We start from the raw sequence: 15,296 nt of genomic DNA on the forward strand, positions 1-15,296 counted from the left end.
ACTAGTCTCCCATGTGTGATTCTCCTGCTGTGACGCTGACAAATTTCAGCCATGAATACAGACACGTCAACAAAGGCATGTGTCACCGACATAGATAAAAAAAATCCAGCAGATCCCATGCATCGCGGGAATCACTGCCATTTATTTACTTTATTTTATTTATTTATTTACAGTACCTACAGCGCCCGCGTGGGGCATTAGTGTAGGGGGAGATAACAATTTCGAAATGCAGAAGGGCGACAATCCATTAACACTGAGGTGTACATAAAAGAAATACAGATACATAATGAAGCATCCAAGGGTGACACGTAATAAATAAACACTAACGTGTGTGGAGATACAGCAGCAAGGAAAACATTATATATAATAAATACATACGCGCACATACATATATACATATATCCATATATATATATACACATATACATACATATATACACACATATATACACACAGACAGATAAATGCAGGCGGAGAGGGGGAAAAAAAAAAGAGAGAACTCGAGCTTAGATCGCTAGAAAGATCAAACGAAAGTGTAGGCAACTTTAAATTGTGCGCAGGCTACGATAAAATATGATATTCAAGCGCAGTGGCGAATGTTTCCCTGGACGCGGCTACGATTTCTTGAGGTAGTTTGTTCCATTGCCTAATTGATCGCGGGAAAAATGAATATTTACAAAGGTTAATTCTGGAAGCGAACTCGCGCACAAGTGGGTGATCAATATGAGCAGATGTATACGTAGGCTCCGATATGTAGTTTTCTTTGTGAATACCCGTTAAACCATGGAATATTTTGTGAAACAGAGATAAACGTAAGAATTTGCGCCTGTCTTCAAGAAGAGGCCATCGCAAAGTATTCCTGATTTCGAAAGATCTCTTAGAAAAGTCGTAATCACCCGCGACGAAACGGGCCGCTCTCAGCTGCACGCGTTCTAGAGCGTCGATGTTCACCTTAGTAAAAGGGTCCCAAGTGCTGCACGCATACTCCAAAAGTGGGCGTACATTCGACATATACAGGGTTTCTTTCAGGCTGGCCAGTGCTTGTTTAAAGTTCCGTCTCAAGAAGTTTAGTGTGTTGCTGGCCCTTTTTACGATGTAATCTATGTGGGCATTCCAAGTAAAATTGCTGGAAAAAATTACTCCTAGGTACTTATATTCCGTTACAAGGGACAGCTGTGTTGTATTCATGACATAGCTTGCCATCAGCGGGCGTTTTTTGTTTGTGAATCTTACAAGGTTGCATTTGGACAGGTTGAGTGTCATGTTCCAAGTCGAACACCAAGACATGATTTTGTTCAGATCATTTTGTAGCAGTTCACTATCTGATTCACTTGAAATTTCACAGTAAATGCAGCAATCATCTGCGTACAACCTCACCCGGCAAGACAAATGTTCTGTAAGGTCATTGACAAAAATTAGAAAAAGCAGGGGCCCTAAGACGGACCCCTGTGGCACTCCAGATAATACAGAGACATCAGAAGAGCGGACACCACCAAGTATCACGCGTTGATCTCTATCTAACAGGTACGCTTCCAATCACTTCCAGAGGGTATTTGGCAATTTGAGGTAGGACAACTTTAGTAGTAATAGGGTATGAGATACGGTATCGAAAGCTTTCCGAAAGTCTAAAAAGATGCAGTCAACTTGCAAACCCGAGTTAATAAAAGCTGTAATGTCATGGCAAAATTCTATCAGCTGAGTGTCACAAGAAAAGCCAGCCCTGAAGCCATGTTGCGTTGGAATAAAGAAGCTATTTTCTTGAAGGTGTGTCATTAAATTCGTATAAACAAGATGTTCTAATGTTTTGCAAGCAACGCTTGTGAGTGAAATTGGCCTGTAGTTGCATGTTCTCGTTTTTGAACCACTTTTGTGAATTGGAATAACATTTGCAGTTTTCCAGTCTGAAGGTAGAGCACCAACTTGAAGAGATATCTTAAATAACAGTGTTAAGAAAGGGGCGACAGACAATGCACAGTTTTTTAGAACGAAATTTGAAATAAAGTCAGGACCGGTAGCCGAGTGGATGTTTATCTTCCGTAGCAATAATGCGATACCATTTTCAGACAGCACAATTTCCCTCATCTGAGCAAGCTCACTGACGTCATATGATTTGGAAACTGCGGCTTTTGTGCATGAAAACACAGAGTGAAAATAAGCATTGAAGGCCTCTGCTTTTGCAAAAATATCTGCGCCGTAGGCTTTTTCTTCTATGACGTCAGGGATTGCGTCACCAGAGTTCTTTTTGCTCTTGACATATTTCCACATTTCCTTTGGATTAGTTCTCACTTTGTGTCCTAGAGTGCAAAGAAACTTTTTATGAGCATTGCGCATCAATCTCGCTATTGTTTTGCTCAATACCTTCATCTTTGCGAACAATGTAGGATTCGGCGAGTGGCAGTGCTTACGAAAGGCTCTATTTTTTCTGTTTATCAACGTACGAATCTCTTTAGTAATCCATGGTTTATCGTTTCAGCGCTGGGAAGTAATGACACACGAGGGAATGAAGGTTTGTGTCAAGGACAATATTTTAGTTTTAAAAAGATCCCACAATGCATTTATGTCTAGGCACGAACATTGAGCCCTAAACTCTGGGAGAAAATTGTCTAGTTCACATGATATGGTTGCGTAATCGCCTCGTTCATAAAAAAAGACCTTGCGAGGCTGCGCAGAACGACAATTCCTGGTGGCACAGGACATCTTAGCGACGACAACATCATGATCACTAATACAGTAAAACCCCGTTAATTCGGACTTCACGGGACCAGAGAGAATGTCCGAATTAACCGAGGGTTCGAATTATCGCGAGTACGATCAAAACACTAGAAAAATGTTTCCGCCACCACCAGACTTTTATTTCTTAAAGAAGTCGGTGATCGTGGTTTGCTTCGCGGAGGCAACGTGCAAGGAAATCACAATTTTGCTAAGTTCCTGAAGGTGGCTGTCCGCGCACACTGTGCCGCAAAGCGGCGGTCTAGCTGACGCAGCCAGGCTTGAAATATTTCGGCCGTCATCCAAGCCTTTCTATTAAAGCGGTAGTCGACAAGCTGCTTAAAGGCCAACTCCGGCGATTTTTCGAGGTCGATGGATCTCAGTGAAATTCGCTGGGTACGTTCCTTTGCACGTTTCCGTCATTTATGCCAAATTACAGGCTTGAGACATGCGCAGATTGTTTGCAAATGAATTTTAAAGATTGTCTGCAAACGCCCTCCTGGCTTCCCATAATTATCGGCAACATTACGTCTGTGACGTCAGTGTTGGCAAGGCGGCGGAAGTGACGCAGCCGAGGGCACCGCTAACCTCGGCGCTTAGGCCGCTACAGCGAGCGTCTGCTGTGCACAAGGCGACAGACAGCATTGGTTTGGCCGGCGCTTCGCTGGTCGTCCCGGCTGTCACAGTTTTCATACTCCGCGCCGGCGTGACCGGCATGCCTTGCACGACTTCCGGTTCGTTCGTAACAACGTCTACGTCATACGTAGACAGTACACTCGGTTGGGTTTCAGTTTCGGTGTTGCGCTTTTTTGCTTATTTAAAATTATTCTCCAATTTGCCGAGTATTTCTGCTATCGGGCCCGTAACAGGAGCGTCTCAGGAACATAAAAGCACCATTACTTTGACATGGCCAAAAAATCGCCGGAGTTGGCCTTTAATGTTCTTAAAACATCTTGGCTTCACAGCCTTTCCTATCACCAGCAGCGGCAGCTACTCTGTGCCGGTCATGTTCGTAGCCAGAAGAACCGTCTCTTTACTCCGTTTCCCGCCGACGCACGGGTCCCCCTTAAACACGATCGTCTTGTCAGGCAGAGCCTTAAAGAACAGCGCTGTCTCCTCAGTGTTGAAAATGTTTCACGGCTCGTACGTAGAAAGGCGTGCGGAAAGTCCGGAACGCCAGGCCAGCACAACGCTTCACCGCGCACGTTGCGGAACACCAGGGGTGCTATCGCGGAATGATGCCTTATGCCATATTCTATGCTATTCTTATCATCCACCACTCGTGGCTGGCTGATCGCGTCATAGAGTTTATGGATCGCGTTGATAATGCGGACGGACCGTCGCCATGTTGCCTGTTGCTGATGACAGTAGCGATGCACTGCCTTTCATTGTGTATGTGCCTCCGAGATTCAAAGCTCGTTTTAAATCTCGGAGGCCATAATTCAATCTTGTTACCGCGCTTTAAATCTCGGAGGCCATAATCCGATCTCGTTACCTCGTTTTAAATCTCGGAGGCCATGATCCGATCTCGAAGTTCAGATGCGCCGTCGATTTCGGCTGCGAATCCGAATTATATCCGAACCGCGGCCGTGGCGGTATCCGCTGCTGCTTCCCCGTCTCGACCCGACCTCGGTCGGGAGTTCGAATTAACCGAAGCGCGGTCGAATCGGTCCGAATTAATGAGAGTTCTCAGCCATAGAACAATGCACATTTTGGACGGGACCAGACGCCGCGTCCGAATTAACCGAAATTCCGAATTAACGGGGGTCGAATTAACGAGATTTTACTGTACCAGGAATCAAGGTAACAGAAGACACGAGATCAGGTACATTGCAAAAAAATAAATCAAGTACATTTGCACTACTAGCCATAATTCGCATTGGTTTTTGTACAAACTGTAGTAACGAATGGGCATTTATCATTTCGCGGAAGGTCGTGTACAGGAGGGATGAATTGACTAACACTGGTGTAAGCTGCTGCCATATCACGTCTGGCAAATTAAAATCACCTGCCAAAACAATATATGTAGTCTGTAGTGACAGGAGCACATTGCTTAAATTGAAAAGGGGCTGAGGGGCTCTCGAGCCAGGAGGCCTGTAGAAAGAAACGAATGCCACAGACGAGCCGTTGCTCAAGAGTACTTTGCAGCAAACAACTTCGGTTGAGCCAGCTTCAACATCAACGAGGGAGCTAGATATAGTATCGTGAATCAGAATGAAAACACCTCCCCCATGCGCGTTGTGCTACCGTCATGTGCGGGGGGAGGTCATGCCACCCCTTCCCCTAACTGGCGCCTCTGATCAATAAATATTGAGGTGGCGCATGAATGTTAGTGTGCTGAGATATGTGTGAATAGACTTTAGTATAAACGTAAGCCAATATAAGGTTGATAGTAATGCTGAAGATGAGTAGATAGGACCATATGCGCGACAGAGATCTGGCACAACTCCAGTCACGTGAGTATCACAATTTCCGTCAGTGCGTGATCCGCTGTGACGTTTGTAGCAGAAGCTCTGTGCCAGCGCCGTCCGTGTTCTGCAGTACGCTACTTCACAACCTCAAGGACGCATGCTATGCACAAAGCATGCCGAAGAAATAGTACACGAAGGCTTTAGCCATGCCATCGTTGCTTCTTTCTGTCATGGAAGGCGACGACGACGGTAGCAGTAGCAGCAGCTCTGATGACATCCGTAGCGTTTGCGAAGACAAGTTTGATAAACTGTTCGGCCCCCCGAAAAGGATACCTATAAAGTCATTATGTTGGAAGCACAGTCCCGACATATACCGAGAAGGAGGTAAGCCATGAAATGAAGTAAATACCACAAAATGTAATGTTTCTTTCCACTTTAGTTTCGCAGGAATTACCGACTGCCACGGGCGACCTGCTTTTACGTCTCGAATAATGTACATCCGCTTTTGGTTTCTGGTTGCTCCAGCGAGACGCTGTACGTTCGGCTCGGACAAGCTTTCTCCGTTTCCAATCTTGAGCTTCCCAGGTGTCGTTGCAACCTGAGTCAGAGCGTGGCAGCGCCCAGTCGAATGTACTCATACAGTTTCTCACAATTACCTAGAGGGAAATCTGGTGCTAGTGAGCTGTTGTATGCATGGGAATGACGGTATATGTGAGCTTCGAACTTAGCTCAGATTGGTATCGTTTACGAAGAGCCCCGACACCTCGAAGACGCATCTGGCTTCAACGCGCTCCTTGCGTCAAAATGGTTGATTTCGTACTAAAGGAGCACGTCGTAAGCTACTTCTTTTTTATCACTGCACAGAAACGAGTTTTATTTAGCTTTGGAAACTTATGCGTTGATGTACAATTTTACAAAGCATAAAAAGTAACGAACACCTGCTAAAATGGAAGGCAGACGACAAAGCCAGCATTCTGTCTGTGACTGCCCGTCGTCTGTTTCTTTCTTTCGTTGTTTGGCTATGCCGTACATGTGGGTAGACTTTTATTCTAGAATATGTGAATGAGATCCATTTATAAACGTTTTGTTTTAGAGAGGCTTTATTTGCACAGCCGCATCCGCTTTTCAGCTGAAGCCTCAATCAACACCAGCCAACACAAGCCTCACAGACACATATACCGTCATTCCCATCGTGGCAACGGCGCCCCTTAAGAAATTCACATAGACGGTGGCGCCAGATTTCCCTCTAGGTATTATTGTGAAAAACTCTATGAACGTGCCATTACAGTAGACTCCCGTTAAGACGAACTCGAAGGGACCGCGGTCATCTGTTCGTCTTATCAGGAGTTCGGCTTATCACAAGTGCCCCCAAAAAGAGAGATGCTAACATGCCAAGTGCATCCAAATATGTTACTTGAAAACACTGAATGGAGTAGACACACAATGGGGGCAAAAAGACAAGAAAAAGTATTTATTTAGCTCATCTAGATAAAAACTATGCCTTCAAGCAGAGTGTTTACACGAATCTTACGAGCACCCGATTTCGCGTGTTCAAAAATAAAAATGATCATGAAGATATTTGCTACCACATTTTAATGATAAAACTGTAACACGCTCCTATGTTGACGATTAAAAAAATTGAGACAAGCACAATTTTCCTTCAAGGAATGTAAAATTTATTGTCCTGGCAGTTCGTTTTCTCCTGTGAGCCTGTTTTGCTGACTCTAAGATCACTTCTGGATACGCCTCGGTCGCGTGCTGTTGCCTTGACAAAGTCATTATACGCTGAGTTGCTTAAGAAAGTCTGCAAGGTTTTCTTCGATTTCCGGATATTTTCCCGTTTTCGGCCCGCAGTAACTTTTCCTGATCGACGTGCAGCTGAAGACATCCCATCGGGCTACTCACGGTCACAAGCCTCGCCACGAAAAAGACTCGAGGCAGATATATTCGCTGTTGAAAATAGCCTTCCTTTGTCATGCGCTTCCATAATAAAAATGGCTCATCACAATTTGCACTTCACTGGGAACAGATACAACGCGCACAGGTCCTACGCGAACCAATGCGAATTATTGACCACAAAATTACGGTCCCTAGAATATACTGGCTAGTCTGCCGTCTCCGCGCCGTCCCCATGCAAGGCCGCGTCCGCGCCGCGGATGCTTGCGTAGGGGGCGCTGCGATCCATCGGAGCGCCTGCACGGTGCATGTCGCGCAGGAGGAATTGGTGGACTATCGCGCCTTGCCGTTTATTTTGCGCTCCCGCATGAACTCCACGTTTTCGTTCTGTTTGTGTGGGCAGAGACTGGAACCTCTTGAACCGACCAAACATTGCATTCAACGTCGTCTCTTGTCTGGACACTGCCGTGATCACACTAAGATCAGTGGTGGATCCAGACACTCATTTAGGAGCGCGCAGTTACTCGAAGCAAAACCAAAGGGCGAAAAATTGACCTTAATTTTTTTTCTTAAGGAGTTACTGTTATCACAAGACTGCCATCATAATATATATGCTGTTAAATTGTCCTTACGGAGGTACCAAACATTTCTAAGATCAGTTTTTATTAAGCAAACAATTCTGAGAGTAAAAACGTTACTTCAGATATATTTAGTGTGCTAAGTCTCGTAATCATAAAGGTTGGTTCTGGATGTGTTACGGAGACAATAAACGCAATGCAGTTCTCAGAATGGGTGAGTATATTAATTACAGACATTGTAATGTTGGAGAAGATTTTTTTTCAACGATAAGCAAGGTTCATACGATTTCGCTCAAAGTATTATTAGATCTTTACCGTCCTACAATATATATATATATATATATATATATATATATATATATATATATATATATATATATATATATATATATATATATATATATATATATATAGTCGCATTCTGACGAAGGCCGTGCCACGGCCGAAACGTAAATGAGTAAAAATATGCAATTTTCGTAAGTGTGCTCCTTCATTTCTTCAACTACATGTGCACCGGACCTTCAGAACTTTCTTTTGAATTATATATATATATATAGAGAGAGAGAGAGAGAGAGAGAGGGAGAGACAAAACTTTATTGTCCTTGCTGCGGTCCAGGTTGGCGGCAGCCAGGAGACTATATAGCTATGACGGCCACAAATAAATTGCGCCTCCAACGGGCTGAAACATTTACAGCAGCAGCTTGGCACATCAGAACCATGTGTATCAGCCGAAGAACAGACATATGGGATCTTTTCCACGAGTATCTTGCCACAAGGTTCAAAATTATAAAATGAAAGAGGTGTTGGCTTTCATAATGTGCGATGTATTTGGTTTTTGGCTCCTCCACTGAAAATATATAGCTTCGTTCTTTAATGACACTGTTGCATGCCGGAATAACACATTCTCGGCACAAGAAATACTCAACCAGATGTGTCGTTCAATGCCAGTTCGTCGACTGCTCGCCCACCGCACATGTTTCGCACTGCTTATTTCTTTTTGCTTTTTTTTTAGGTATACGGATAACTGACCGTTCTCTTGCATTGTAATACAAGGCATTCAAAATCGGTTACATTTCCAAAACAGAGAACACACATGACAGAGGCGCGCTGCTTTTCGCCTTTCGGCTATTCACGTTTAGGTTGTTCTTTGGTATAGGTCTCCCTTTCGCAAGCGGGTAGCGAGCACACATGTACGTCCTCATGAAAGTATAAAAAGAGAAATACTATTTTTCATACGCTTTAGACCACCGAAAAAGAGCCTAAAGTATCCCTCTAACAAGCGACGAGGATTCGTCCCTGTACAATGTCATTAGGTGGTTGTTAGGGGGTCATTAGGGGGTTATTTTTGTATTCCGACAAGGTCGAGAAAGCTTGTGGCCCCGTGGAGCCAACTCAAAGCTTTATTAAAAATATGAACAGGTTAATTAGAATAATGACCTCCCGAACGCCAAAAAAAGCCCTCTACCCAAATTCGCCTAACTGTGCATTTCTGAAAGAATTTCTGGGTTATTTAAAAGAATGGGAGACACATGCCAATAACACAATTGGCAGTTTCCTTTCATCGAGCACAGCAGAAGGGCTCCATGTCACAGAGCACAGTGCAGCTGCTGTGCACTGTGCACAGCAGCTGCACTCAGGTCTGCTCAGGTCCTTAGGTCTGCTGGTTTTAGATATTTGATGACCTCAAATTTAAGGACAAGCTGGAAAATATATTTGGAATTGTTCGGCAGTCTTCTGGCACAAATGATCATCCCACTGCTGCTCAGTTTTTGATTACTATAAATGCCCTTGCATTTTATAACCTCGCAAGACCACCGAAGTCGGGGAACTGTTTGCCGCAAGTAATCAGCTCTCTTTTATCTGGGAATGACAAAGTCACACACGCCTGCCACAATTGTCGTCGTTGACAGCCTCATTGATGGTGGAGACTTCAGTGGCGCGGAGACTGCGCTAGCGTCAGGCACAGACCACAGTGCATACGTGGAAAAAAAAAGCCACGATATGCTGACTAACTACATTGCTGGTTATGTGGCGCGTAAGACTAAAGAAGACACAGTGCGAGACTTGCGCAACATGTCTCACATCAGACAGAAACACAGCTACGGGGAGTGATCAGGCCTCCCTATTCACAGCGCACTTTGATAACGGAGGCCTGATATACCCCTCCGGACTATTCAAAGCAGCTATTGCAAAACTTGAAAATAGTTCTACCACTTGTTTCAGCGTGATGTAAGCTGCATGAAAAGAGCATTGTGGATTTCAGAGCTTTCTTGAAACAAACAGATTTGCCTCATCTGGGTTGTGAACAACATTCAAATTTCATCACAAAAAGCCTCATGAAGTTCTACATTTTACTTAGATTCCGCTTCTTCACGAAATCACTGAACAGCGAAAGAGAAGTAAAGCGGCAAAGAATGAAGCAGCTAAAGTTGAGAAGATGCAATTAAATGACGCTGACGAAACCCATGTCAAGGAACCAATAAAGATTAAAAATTCTGATGCTTTTAATTCTGTCTCGTGAAGTGATAAGCACGACGGATGTAAGGGATAGTGGTCATCACTGGGAAACTTGTGTGACGCCAGACTTCGTGCTCTTCTGCAACATTAACTAGCGCTAAGGTATTCCTTACTTATTTGTACTCAATGTCACGTTCTGTAATAAAAGAAAACACCGCAGGCCTTCGATGTGAAAAGGTAAGCAAACGCGAGAGCGCGGTTGTAAACGGCTCCGCCAGCCCACCCGTAAGCGAGAGTCGCGGGCGGGGCGTCTGCTCAAGGAACTCCGATTGCGCGCAGCGCCACCGCCGCAGGCATCCCCGAGAGGCCGCGGCGGAGAGCGGAGACGGCAGACTAGCCAGTATATTCTAGGGACTAGGGTGGCTAGAAGGGGAAGTGTGCTGAGCGCGGCGGCCAGCCATAGGAGAGGATGGTCCTCTTTCGCGTGATCGCCGCTAGGGCACAACATAGCGCTACCGTCTGGGGCACCGTCAGCATTTCCGCGTGCCTGGCCGGTGGTTTGTAGTTGTGTATAGTTTGCTGCAAACTGTTGGCGTGTGCTGTTGATTCATGAGTGCTGTGTGCTGGCAGAGATGCCTTCTGTAGAAAGAAAAAAACAGGACGCCGACCAAGAAGGTGTTAAAAATATAATAAAAGACGTTTCGGCTTCCACGCGGAAGCCTTGTTCCTGTGTGAAAGCCGAAACGTCTTTTATTATATTTTTGACACCTTCTTGATCGGCGTCCTGTTTTTTTTCTTTCTACAATGCCATTACATCCCGACCAGACGAGATTTCGTCCAATTCTCGATTTCAAAGATGCCGTCTACCTCAAAGAAAAAAATTCAGCGTTGGTGCTTCGTGCCAGGGTGCGATTCCGGTTACAGATTTTGTTCGGAAAAAGTGTCCCTTTTCCGTTCACCGACTTGCCAAGAACAGTTCTTGAAGTTGGCACGCACCATTCCGAGGGCTGACAAACAAAGAAATGAATGACAAAAAAGTCAAAAGAAAAAAAAAATCACCATCCCCCACTGAAGGGAACCATATGTGGGGATGCGAAGGAGCGCATGGTAGACCTAAAGTTCCGTTCATCACGGGCATCTTGCCCGATGTTAACGCGTCCTTGCATGTGGAGCACACTATGAATTCACTGTAGGTGCTGTTGCAGATGAATACCTGATTGCCACGCAAAATACTTGGGTTTGATTCTTTCCATTCGTCGGGTCAACGCTGGCGAATTCCGATTGCAAATGTTTCGCGGCGTTTTCCACGTTACCTTGAATAGACACTCTGACCGGTGAGCTTTCCGTTGTGCGGAAGAAAATAGGTACCATGAAGATTGGTTGTCGGTCCCTTTAACGCTCGCGATTGCATTTAAATTACCAATGTCTGTTCTCGCCGCCGCTGGGTAGATATAAACTGTCAATCACCTGTGGCGCATACCCGTACACCGCGGGCCGTGGTAAACGGGTATGGTGCCACACGTGTCTGGAGGAAAGGGTTTGACGACACACTCGACGGGATGTCCACGTTATTCATATCATGGCCCGATAGTCATATTCGTCAAATCCTCTTACCCTCCCATGCCAATTTTGGTCTACACCAAGTTAATGAGGCGATCATGAGAGCACCCAGACATACCGGGCGGGCGGACGGACGGACGGATGGATGGATGGATGGATGGATGGATGGATGGATGGATGGATGGATGGATGGATGGATAGATAGATAGATAGAAAAGCTCAAAGTGCCAAAGGTTCGCTAAGAAATGCTTCGCATTTCATAAAGCCTTGCGTGATGTGGGACAAGCCGCGGAAACGATCAAGTGCATTCTGTTGTACACAATAAAGTTTCTTTACCTAGTAACATGTTGCATTTATTTATTTGGTTTCTGAATTGAGCCTGAAAAGACTACCGAACCTTGTATTACCATGTATGCCAGGGTTTATTCCTGATTTGGTTGGCGTAAATCAAGTTATCTGCTTTCGCACGTAATGAGGCGCACGAATAAAATGATCAGAGCGCATTGGAGCATAATTATGCCCCGCCCTCCCAGTAGTAATGCTTCAATATGGCTTTCCAAGAGGCCTGCTTGCTTTCCGTCGGAACAAAACTCGGCTCTGTACCCCGTATTTCAAAACCGCATGATACCAGCAGCGCAATACAAGCTGTGCGCTGACTAAGGAACTCAGGTAAAGTTTTATATAATTTGGTAACGAATTTCCACTGAAGCGTTCTCCCTGCCGAGAACGGAGATCGGCCACGTTCGCTGACGACGACAGCCGAATGCCGTGCCCCGACGACAGCGCCGCCCCACGGCATTCACGCGAATGGCGGCCAACTTTTGCCGCCCAGTCATCACACCTCCCCTTCTAGCCACCCTACTAGGGACCGTAACAAAATACATGTGCTCGGCCGCCATTGTGTGATGGCGATGACAATGCACTTGACCCCTCTGACGGGAGTGCGCCGCGGCGATCGTGGTTTCGGTTTCGTACTCGATTGTAATGCACAGACCATTTTTGTTCCCGTTGTCGCTTTCTTTTTTCCCACTCCCCTTGCGTTTGCCCCTCTGACCACGGTGTTCTTCTTGTGTTCTTCTTGTGTTCTTCTTGTGTTCTTCTTGTGTTCTTCTCTTGTGTTCTTCTGTTCTCCTTTGTACTCCAGCTGGGAAACCGAAGAACGGGGGGGGGAATACAAAGGACGCAATGGCTTGGGGGTCCAAGTTGTAAATCCCCCACTCTTTTTGTTGCTTTCTTTGCTGATAAAGCCCACACCTCCCCCACCCACAGGCTGGGGGTGAGAGGGGATACCGGCTTTATCCGCTGGCCGGTCTTCTTCGTTTATCTCGCGCCCTCCGCGTCGCGATTTGTTTCGCGTCTTTGCTCCAGGAAGCGCTTTTCTTCATCTTTTTTGCTTTTTCTCGGTCACCTGAATGCCCCACCAAGACTGCAGTGTTCGTTTCGCAGAATCGCTAGCGTTGTTGATCACCGCTAAAGTTCGTCTTAACAGAAGAGTACAGTTGGGCGGCTCGTCTTAAGCGAATTTTTTTTTGCATTGAGTCTATGGGAATTTACTTTAAGAGAGTTGACTGTTGGGCTAGTTGGTGTTCAGACATGGGAACCATCGTTAAAGGCGCAATACCACACAACACAAGAGAAGACCAGACGAGCACAGGCGCAAACTAACAACTGATTTGATCAACTAACAACTGAGCGCTTAGATCTTCTTAAGCTCGCCCGAGATATCACAAACAGTGATAGTGCTGCGCTGAGCGTTTTCTTTAGCGTTAAGACGCATAAACCCGATGCCCCATTTCGTACCATTGTGAACGAACGGGGCACGTGGCAGCATTGCGTCAGTATCTGCTTAAAACCCTGAATTACCTCGATATAACTGATCCGTTCCTCACAAAAAGTCCCGTTGATGTAGTGAACTTTCTTGAAGGCAACAATGACATTGGTTTTGCGTTTTCTGTCGACGTGGAAGAGCTCTTTTACGCGGTGCCCCATGATGAACTGTTTCTCGCAGTTAAAGACTGCATTGATGAAAATGGTGCGGTTGCTTTCCAAAATGCCGCAGGCATGTCAGTAGGAAACCTTTTAGCCCTTTTAGAATTTTACCTCCAGACCACTTTTATCAAATTTGACGACCAGATTTACCTTCAAAAGAAAGGCATCTGTATTGGTTCATGCATCGCGCCTGTGTTGTGTCATATCTTTTTATCATCCATCGATCGCTCTTTACACGATCGTTTTAATTCTTCTTACAATGACAAGGTCCTTAAAGTTTTTCGTTATGTGGACGACTTCTTAGTTCTTTTTAACAAGTGCTCATCCTCATATGAGCATGCGCAGAAGTGTGTGCTAGAAGATTTTAAACATCATGGGAAAGGGCTAACCTTCACTTTTGAACGTCCGGAAGAAAGTAGGCTTCGGTTTTTAGATTTGCAATTGACGTTCAACGAAAGTCATGTTTGCTGGGCGTACTCTCCGCGTGCACAAAAAGAGCTCCTTCCGTACAACTCAGCTCACTCAAAAACGGTAAAGAGAGGCATCGCTACTCTCTGTTTAGATTCAGCACTTCGGAAGTCGTGCATTCACAAGGTGCAGGATAGTTTTAACCTTCAATTGGGGAGGCTCTCTTCAGCCGGCTTCCCTGGGTCGGTCGTCTTGTCTGTTGCTGAGACGCTGCTTAAGAAGTTGAAGCACCGTTGCTACTCAGATGCCGCGAAGCCCCTGGTGGGCGCCCAGAGGCCAGAAGTGGTGCCGTACATGCATAAGGTCACACATAGCCTGAAAAAAGTGGCTAGCCGGTTCAACGTGCCGTTGGCTTTCTCGGCCCCCCAGAAGCTCGCTCAGCTGAGCCGTCGCACCACCTGTGCGGAGGAAAAGGGAGGCTGCAAAAAGAACCATGAACGACGTTTCGTTCAGTGTGCCAGCAACGTCGTGTACGAGATTCCCCTGACCTGCGGCAAAGTATATATCGGCCAGACGGGGCGCTGCCTCAATGACCGGCTCAGGGAACACGCAAGAAATTTAATTAACAAAGAGCGAAGCCATCTTGTCGACCATTGCATGACATGCCCGAATTGTGAACCACGTTTCCGATGCGCAAAAATTGTAGGTAGAAGCAGACAAAAAACGGCTCGTGAAACGTTAGAAGCGTTTCTAATCAGGAAAGCAGGTGAGGCGTGTGTCAGCGACACTTCCATTGCGCTTTACAAAGCTGAATTTGATTTTCTTTCGCGATATTTTTGATGTTTTCCGAGGATTGTTGTGGCGTTGCGCCTGCGCAGCCTGTTGGTATATATGCCTGGAGATCTACCTTCAATAAATCAGTTGTTAGTTTGCGCCTGTGCTCGTCTGGTCTTCTCTTGTGTTGTGTGGTATTGCGCCTTTAACGATGGTTCCCAAGTCTATGGGAAACCAAACAAATGGTCCAGTGTTGTTCGGTATAAGCGAGAATTCGTCTTAACCGAGTTCGTCTTAACGGGAGTTCACTGTACTTTCCCGAGAGTGAAGACCGAGTTTGCCGCCTACGGCGCTTCCGTCGGTGCGATAAGACATTTTTTTCGTGGGTGCCACCATATTGCCTAGCGGGCGGTGCCGTCTCTGCTATGGCAACCCACTGGGCATGTGCGACACTCCGCGTTTGTATGCAAGGCAACATTTTTAGATTATTTAAAAAGTAATCTAAAACGTTGAT

General features: G+C 45.7%; 2 protein-coding genes across 2 annotated transcripts in view; both read right to left on the minus strand.

Moving 5' to 3' along the window:
• LOC119388290 (protein SEC13 homolog) overlaps positions 1–15,006 on the minus strand; it is a 492,033-nt gene extending 477,027 nt beyond the window's left edge. Inside the window, 1 exon segment of the mRNA XM_049413908.1 lies at positions 14,993–15,006. The gene's annotated coding sequence lies outside the window, so the exon portion shown is untranslated.
• The window catches only part of LOC119388291 (disintegrin and metalloproteinase domain-containing protein 11), a 483,088-nt gene that overhangs the window by 351,787 nt on the left and 116,005 nt on the right, over positions 1–15,296 (minus strand). The window lies entirely within an intron of this gene.

Source organism: Rhipicephalus sanguineus, chromosome 3 (assembly GCF_013339695.2).
Source record: "Rhipicephalus sanguineus isolate Rsan-2018 chromosome 3, BIME_Rsan_1.4, whole genome shotgun sequence".
Lineage (NCBI taxonomy): Eukaryota > Metazoa > Arthropoda > Arachnida > Ixodida > Ixodidae > Rhipicephalus > Rhipicephalus sanguineus.